Raw genomic sequence first — 9,158 nt, 5'->3', positions numbered from 1 at the left:
GCTGCAAGTTCTGCCGAGCCGAACTTTGAATACCCTCCACCATTTGGAACGAATTTGGCAATTTTCAAAAAAAATAAAATTCGTTGAAAATTATCCTAAAATCTTAAAAATACCAAATGTAGCCGTTATATTAGGGTCTATACGACGACATGGACCTGCTTAGACCGGCAACTTTTGTCATAAGCCATTACAATATTCAAATGCGAAATTTCCAAAAAATCGGTGAATAATGTAGCTAAAATCATCAAAATGTCGAATATAAGGAGGTTATACCAAAACGTGGACATGCACAGACAAGTTTCGGTCTTAAAATTAATCATCAAAATACCGAATATCGGGAGGTACCGTCATATGGGGGCTATACGAAGACGTGGACCTGCACAGACAACTTTCTGTCATAGGCTGTAATATCTATTACGAACTTCAAAAACAAAATTTGAAACATTTCCGGTGAATAATCTCGCTTAAATTACCAAAATCCCAAAAATAGGGAGGTACCAGACTTGCAGACATAATATACATTTGAGTAAAATTTTATCAACCTATTTCACTTCGTTCGGAAGCTAGAGTTATTTCCACAGACGGACGGACATCCCTAAATCGACATAGAATTTTATGCTGATCAAGAATATATATACAAGTTTGTCATTCCTGATATCTACTGATATTAGATGTTTTGAAGGTCTTGTGATTTATAAACTCCTTTCAAAGAGAATGCACTATACTACCGGCTGAGATAAAAAAACTGAAACAAAATCAAACGTATAATTTCATTTTTTTTTTATTTTAATTTTATTGAATGAAAGCAACAAATGTCGGAAATAGCATCAAATTTCAGAATAAATTTAGATTTGTTTGAATTGGTCACCTTTGGTACGAATTATGGCCTTCAAACGGCCAATGAAACCGTCACACGCTGCCCAAATGTTGCTCTGCGGTATTTTGGTCCATTCCCGGCGAAGCGCTTGCTTGGGGTGATCGACACTTTGGTATTTTTTAGTGCCAACCTTGCTTTCCAAAATACTCCAGACACAATAGTCCAGCGGATTGGTATCCGGAGATTTTTGTGGTCATTGTGCGCTGGAAATGAAGCGAGGAACAACATTTTGTAACCATTCTAAGGTGGTGCGTGCTGATTGCGATAGTGCTGAGTCCTGCTGGAATATCCAAGGTCTGCGTCCAAAATGTTTGCGTGCCCAAGACTTTAATGCACCCTCCAGAATATTTTCGATTAATACGAGTGGAGAGCGACCATCGGCTGTTATGGCGGCCCACACCATCTTCATGGCCGGCGCTTGAGTTCTTGTGGCCGTCCGAAGGTGCACATTTTTAACTGACCTCTTTGACAAGTAAACAGGATCATTTTGTTTGTTTACAAACTTCTGGACAACGAATGTTTTCTCATCGGAGAAAACCAAATTCGGCAGTTAACCACTTGCGGCCAAGCGAAGCAACTCTTTAGCTCTTTTGAGTCTATTTTCATTTCGTTGCGGTGTAAGTTCTTGCACTTTTTGAAATTTCAATGGCTTTACCCCGAGCTCATTTTTCGCCGAATGGAATATTGCGATACGTTCAGCTCACGAGCCATTTTTCGGCCACTGCGACGCGGATTTCGATCAAGTCGCTTCTTTACTTTTCGAACCATTTCTGCTGATGTTGCTGTTTTCTTCCGTTCCGCTCGAATTCCATCACGAATAATTTTTTTTTCTTGAAAATTCTCACCAGAATGCTTTGGTACGCTTGTAAACAATAATAATTTTAATAGCCGTTCGAGTGGCTTTGAAATGACAGCAGTTTGAGGTTGGTTTCAGATTTTTTCATCTCGCACTGTATTATATGGGTCGCCTTGGTAAAACTCCTACGAGATTGTATGGGGTTAAAACCGGTAGGACTTAGAAAATATATATTTCTTTTATATAGAATACCCTACTTGACACGGATATTATCATTTGAATATATAATTTTTTTTTCATGTACTCCCCATGAAATTCAACTTTTCGCCCACTGTTCACCCTTCATGGCGGTTAACTGCAATGCAATAACCCTCCTTTAAGTTTTCGCGTGCAATTGATAAGACTTGTGCCGGAACATCATCAATGAGGAACAACGTGAAATGGCTGAAATAACAATTTTATTTCTATGGCGCCTTTTCGTGATTCTCTCTTTCATACTTTTTTTTTTAATTCTTATCCATGAATCCATGTGTGCATTTATTTATACATTCGTGTTACTGTGTCAATTGTAATTTAGTCTCCAATAGACGGCATTGATGCTCTGAATGAAAAGAACCGTCTTGCCAGAACTAACATGTTACATTGTGTGTCAACATCGAGGACTATGCTTGTCCTTGATAGAGGCATAAATATCCTGCAATGCACACATGTGTGTAACAACTACGTCTGCTTACTTTAGTTAGTGGATATATGATTTTGCACATTTCAAAGCAATTGATATCTGCAAAAGAACAGTCATTATTCCAAAAGGATTTGGCATGAAGTGAAAACAACTTGAATTGTCAAAAGGATGTAGAGAACTAGAAAGCACAGTAAAAGTCTGATATGCTTCCATTCAATAAGCATAAGCAACACAATTGTTAAACATGAAAACGCACATAACTGTAGGTTAATATATATTTAACACCAGCGGGGGTCACAAATCTTCATGGGAGACCTAGACCCAACAAAGTATACATATTCTTAATCAGCGTAAAATTCTAAGTCGATTTAGCGATGTCCGTCTTTCTGTCCGTCTGTCTGTCTGTTGTAATCACGCTATATTTCGATCGAACTGAGAACGAAGGATAACATTTTGCACGCATGTTTATTTTTTCAGTAGGCAGGTTAAGTTCGTAAATGGGCCATGTAGAACCACGTCTTCGTATAGCCTCCATATAACGGTACCTTCCGATATTCGGTATTTTGATGATTTTAGCGAAATTATTAACCGGAATTGTTTCAAATTTGGTATTTGAAGTTCGAAATGGATACTACAGCCTAAGACAGAAAATTATCTGTGCAGGTCCACGTCTTCGTATAGCCTCCATATAACAGTACCTCCCGATATTCGGTATTTTGATGATTTTAGCGACATTATTAACCGGAATTGTTTAAAATTTGGTATTTAGAGTTCGTAATGGAAATTTCAGTCTGTGACAGAAAATTGTCTATGCAGGTCCAGGTCTTCGTATAGGCCCCATATATCAAAACCTTCCTATATTCCGTATTTTGACGAGTTTAGGTACAATACTCACCGAAATTGTTTGAGATGTCTTATTTGAAGTTCGTAATGGATGATACAGCCTATGAAAGAAAATTGTCTATGCTGGTCCAGGTCTTTGCACAGCGCCGATATAACGGTACCTCCCTATACGATATTTTGATGAATTCAGCTACATTATTCACCGTTTAATTAAAGTTCCGAATTTGAATTTGGTAATGACTTATGACAAACAATGCCTATGTAGGTCCACGTCGTATAGACACCAATATAACGGCTATGTTCGGTATTTTTAAAATTTTAATAGAATTTTTAAATGTTAAATTTTATTGTTAAATTCGTTCTAAATGGTGGAGTGTATTTAAAGTTCGACCCGTTCAAACTTACTGCTTTTTAACTTGCTTTTTTATTTTCTCTGCTCTTTATTACTAGGTTTCTTAAAGGAAATACGACATGCTGTGAACGAGTGGCATTCAATTATTCAGCCAATAAAGCTGACATGACATGACACGACACAGAATTTAATCAAATATTAATAGTAGTCTGAGTCTTTTTATACGCTCCATTATACATAGTATGGAGGGTATATTTATATCGTCATATAATTAATTTATTTCATATATATAGGGTGAGATAAAAAAACTGCAACAAAGTCAAACGCATCATTTTTTAAATTTTATTGAATGAAACCAAAATATGTCGGAAATAGCATCAAATTTTAGAATAAGTTTAGATTTGTGCGAATTGGTCACCTTTGGCACGAATTATGGCCTTTTAACGGCAAATGAAATCATCACACGCTGACCGAAAGATTCTCTGCGGTATTTTGGTCCATTCCCGGCGAAGCGCTTGCTTGAGGTGATCGACACTTTGGTATTTTTTAGTGCCAACCTTGCTTTCCAAAATACTCCAGACACAATAGTCCAGCGGATTGGTTTCCGGAGATTTTTGTGGCCATTGTGCGCTGGAAATGAAGCGAGGAACCTCATTTTGAAACCATTATTGGTGCTGAGTCCTGTTGGAATGTCCAAGGTCGCGGCCAAAATGTTTGCATGCCCAATGCTTTAATAAACCCTCCATATAATATTCGGTATTTATGCTGATGTCACGGTCGATTAATACGATCGGAGGGCGATCATCGGCTTCTATGGCGGCCCACACCATCACCATGGACGGCGCTTGAGTTCTGGTGGCCAACCGAAAGTGCACATTTTCAGCTGGCCTCATTGGCGAGTAAACACGATTATTTTGTTTGTTGACAAACTGCTGGACAACGAATGTTCAGCAGTTCAGCACTTTCGGCCAAGCGAAGCAACTCTTTAGCTCTTTTGAGTCTATTTTCTTTCTGTTGCGGTGCAAGTTCTTGCACTTTTTGTGATTTCAATGGCTTTACCCCGAGCTCATTTTTCAATATTTGCAGAATGACGCTCATCAGTTATTTTTTGGCCACAACGACGCGGGTTTCAAGCAAGTCGCTTCTTTACTTTTCGAACCATTTCTGCTGATGTTGCTGTTTTCTTCCGTACACTTCCTTGACGTGGGGCTACGCTACCAGTATCACGGTAATAAGCAATGGTACGAGACAAAAAAAAATTATTCACATTTAAATGCTGGAGTTCTCTAATGATAGCCACTTATGGTTTTCCAGCCAAATATAAAGAAATCACACTATCACGCTTGAATTCCCTCACGAATGACTTTTTTCTGGAAAATTTTCACTAAAATACTTTTGTAAGCTTGTAAACATTATAATGATCTGTCACTGGAATAATTTTAAAAGCTGTCGGACGAGTGGCTTAGAAATGACAGCAGTCTGAAGTTGGTTGCAGTTTTTCCATCTAACCCTGTATATGTCTATCTGGTTTCCTATTGTCTGTTACAAACGATTGCACAAAGACATAATACCCTGACCACCTTGTGGTGTAATGTATAAAGATATGGTACCCCAAGGATGCTCCTGGTGTCTATATGGCGGAACTTGTTTATTATCATTAACGTTTCTAAAACTAGAATTTTTCATTGAATACCGTTGTTAAATGGGTAGTTGGTCATAAAAATAATACTTAAAAATTCAAAATTTATATGCTAAAAAAATCCACTCTTATATCTAAAAATATAAATGCAAAATGGACTCAAAATAAAGTAGTAATTCCGCACAACAAGCATGCTTAAATTTTCTTATTCACATTATTATGCTTTCATTTATTCTTTCTCTTATGCTACATGATGTTATAAACACGACATGTTATGACTGAAATTTATTAAATTATTTATTATCATATATTGAAGATCTGTGTCACTGGCTTGAACAGTGATGACATGAAAAACAATTGATGTGGAAAGAAAACAAGCCAATTCAATCAGACAGCCGTTAAAAATTGTCAACGGTTGTTAAAAAAGGACATTAAAGTAATCGTCGCTATTCGGATATTGTGATGTTACAGGCGACGATGATGTTGACGTGTGTGAGTAATTTTTTACACAACTATTTTACACATACATTTGTATTATCGTGTATTATAGCATTTTTTCAAATAATTTTGCTGTTTTGAGAGATATTGCTGTATTGATGTTTTTTGTTTTAGAGTTCGAACAAAAAATGAAGTAATTTTGTAAAATACAACAATAAACGGGTGTTTTATACTTTTTTCAATTAATAAATACACTGGTGGCCAAAACTAAAGCAACTTAAATCGCAAAGACGATAAATGTCCTGTAACTTTTACAAAAATAAACCAATCGTAATTATTTTTTCTGTTTTAAATGAGGGGTTTAATTCACTTTTAAGAAACTAACAATAAAAATACAAAAATAATTTTGAACGAAAAATAATATGTGGAAAACTAAAATGACCCAATTTTTGCTTGGTCAAAACTAAAGCAACTTTTGATTTTTTATTTTAAAATAATTAAATTTTGGCTAGTAATCGATAGCATAACCATTATTTTTGATAGCAGCTGCACACCTACGAGGCATTAAATCTATAACACGCTCAATTTGATCCTTGGGTGTGCTTTCCCAGGCACCCCGAATTCTTAGGAAAATGTTGTGCTTATTTATTTCCGAATCTCGCTTGATCTTCCTATCTACGATACTCCAAATGTTTTCTATGGAGTTTAGGTCAGGTGATTGTGCCGGCCATAACAAAACATCAATTTTTGACTCCCGCAACCAATATTTGAAAAGTTTTGATACAAGTTTGGGATCATTGTCATGCTGAAACCACCAAATCAGCCGAATATTTTACTCAGCATAAGGGAACAACGTGATGTCCAACACATCTTTGTAAACAAACCAATCCACAACTTCCTTTATTTTATGGAAAGGCCCAAGTCCATTGAAAGAAAAACAGCGCCCCGCCATTTTTGACCCTCCCTCAAGCTTCACTGTACCTTTGCAACACTGCGGCTTGAGTCCTTCATTTTTTGGTCTTCTCACCGTAAAATTTTTCACGTCTGAGCCTTTAATATTAAACGTAGACTCATCCTAGAAATAATGTTTTTTTCCATTGAGCTTGATTCCACTTAATATTATCGTTTCCGAAAGTCTTTTTGATTTTTCAGATATAAATGGTTTTTTGATGTCTTACGGGCGTGCAGACCTACGCACCGATCTCGAGCTTATATCCAATGATTGCTCTCTCACCAATCCAGTTGAACTCTTAAAATTTAAGACTTAAATGGTTGTTTTTTATTTTTCTCACAATTTGTGGATCAGTACGGGCTGAAGTTGTTCACGGCCTTCATCCGTTATAGACTGTTACTACTGATCCAGTTTCAAAAAACCGACTTAGTATACAGAAATAATTATGAAATCACATAAATATTTATGAAATATTTCTCGAAAATCATTTTCTGTGATATGTTGTTTTGATAGTCACTGATAATTTGCTGTTTTATTCAGGTACTGTATTTGCTTCTAGCCATTTTTGAAATTTTTTTGGGCAGTACTTAAAAAACGAAAAGAAAAACACATACTGTTGTAAAAAACTGCTCAAAAAGGATTTATGACAAGCGAAATTGTCGAAGGAAGCAAAAAGCGATAAATATCACAGTAAAAACAACTGAAATTGCAGCTGTTATATGAATGTACAACAGAGTTGCTTTTGTTTTGTCCAAGCCAAAATCGGGTTAATTGACTTTACCAAACATTACTTTTTATATAAAAATTAATTTTGGTTTTATGTTTTAGGTTTTTAAAAAGTGAATAAAGTACCTTGTTCACTTACATGTTTTTATAATAAAAGAGAAAAGCGGGGCTACCTAGTGTCGATGAGAGGGATTTGTTAAACTGGGATCTTCTTAATACAGTCCACATGAAATAAGATAAGAAAATGTGGTGAGCAGACCTCCGAATTAGAAATAAATAATACAGAACTTTCAATTGCTGCATGTGTTATGGTGGAGTTAGATTATGGGATGTAATCTTTACTCAGACTGATAAGCAAGTGCAGCATGTTTGCTTGCCACATGTGAGATAGCTATGCGTGTGTATGACCTCCCCCTAAGGTTTATGGTGGTATGGTGCATATGCATGTGTACGGTTGGTATCTATCTCTCTCTCTCTCATTTACACGTAATTATAATTTAGGTTAAGTCATATTATCACAACTAGTTCTTAAGAAATGTTTTTAATAAATAAATTCAGTGTCTTTTTTTTTGTTCATTTTTGTTTCATTTCTTCAATCAATTCGAAGCTTTTTCATACTTCTATTCAAAGGAATTACTCTAGTTATGCATGAATTGTACATATTTACTTGGTATATTTAATTTTTATTTATACCAAAATTTCCGACACTGCTGGTGGTACAAGTTGAACAAAAATAGTTATGAAAATAATAACATTTTTCCTCTTACATTTCATAACAACCCCATTGAGTGATTGCATCACAATTGTATACTCAAAGGATTTGTAAAAGAAATTCTTGTCATTCAATATTGATTTAAACTAGATCTTCTTTGAAAGTAAATCATAAAGCATCTTATCACTTACATACATATGTATACACAAATATCCATAACTACAAAAGAATACATGTGTATGTTGATAGAAATGAACAAATTGTATGAATTCCTCAAAGGATGTTTATGTCGGGCGTCCGAAGAACAATGTAGAGAATTTGTAAAATGTGTTGCGTTGATAGTTCATTTCAATGGTTGAAAATAATAATAATAGAACATATGTATTTACAAATGTATTTAATTGATTGGTATTGGGGAACAATTTTTCTACATTTTTCTAGACATGTCCTTAATTTAATTTGTGTGGAGCCAAAAACTACGAAATTTGTTTGAGATTTCATAAAGATACTGATAACACATAAAAATTGCACCATAATTTTAGAGAAGTTTCAAATTGAAAAATCACTTTAATTTAAATTTTGAATCGATGAATTGTATTAATTTTTTAAAGATGACTTTTCGAATGTAGAAAAAGGCACTTTTTGTTTTCAGGTGTTTTATTTGCATATGCTTAATCGCAATAATTTGGAATTAAATGTAAAGCCATCATCCACAACAGATATGCCTTATGAGTCGCTTAACCAAGGGCGGAATTTGTCACATAGTGCTGAGTATCTGGCTTTCCTTTTCACTGCAAATTTCAGATCATTAAGCTCGTCTCGAAAGAGAAATAAAGAAATAAATGAATTATTATTTTTCTAAATGTGCTCCATTTGTCGGAGGGGTGTCAAAAACGTAAATTGATTTGTTCACACTTACTCTGCCAGAAGGAGTGGGCCGATACATGCCATCTGGAAAAAAATACTATACGCGACAAAAAATATAAAAATACCAAATATCAATAGGTATAGTTATATGGAAGCAATGCGAAAATGTGGAGAGGAAAATCTTCAGAATACCGAATATAGGGAGATACCGTCATATGGGGTGGGGCTATACGTGGACCTATATAGACAATATTCTGTCGTAGCAGGTGGCACC

This window comes from Musca domestica, unplaced genomic scaffold (genome assembly GCF_030504385.1).
Source record: "Musca domestica strain aabys unplaced genomic scaffold, Musca_domestica.polishedcontigs.V.1.1 18, whole genome shotgun sequence".
NCBI classification, from domain to species: domain Eukaryota; kingdom Metazoa; phylum Arthropoda; class Insecta; order Diptera; family Muscidae; genus Musca; species Musca domestica.
The sequence above is the reverse complement of the archived record's forward strand: the minus strand, read 5'-3'. Positions refer to the sequence as shown.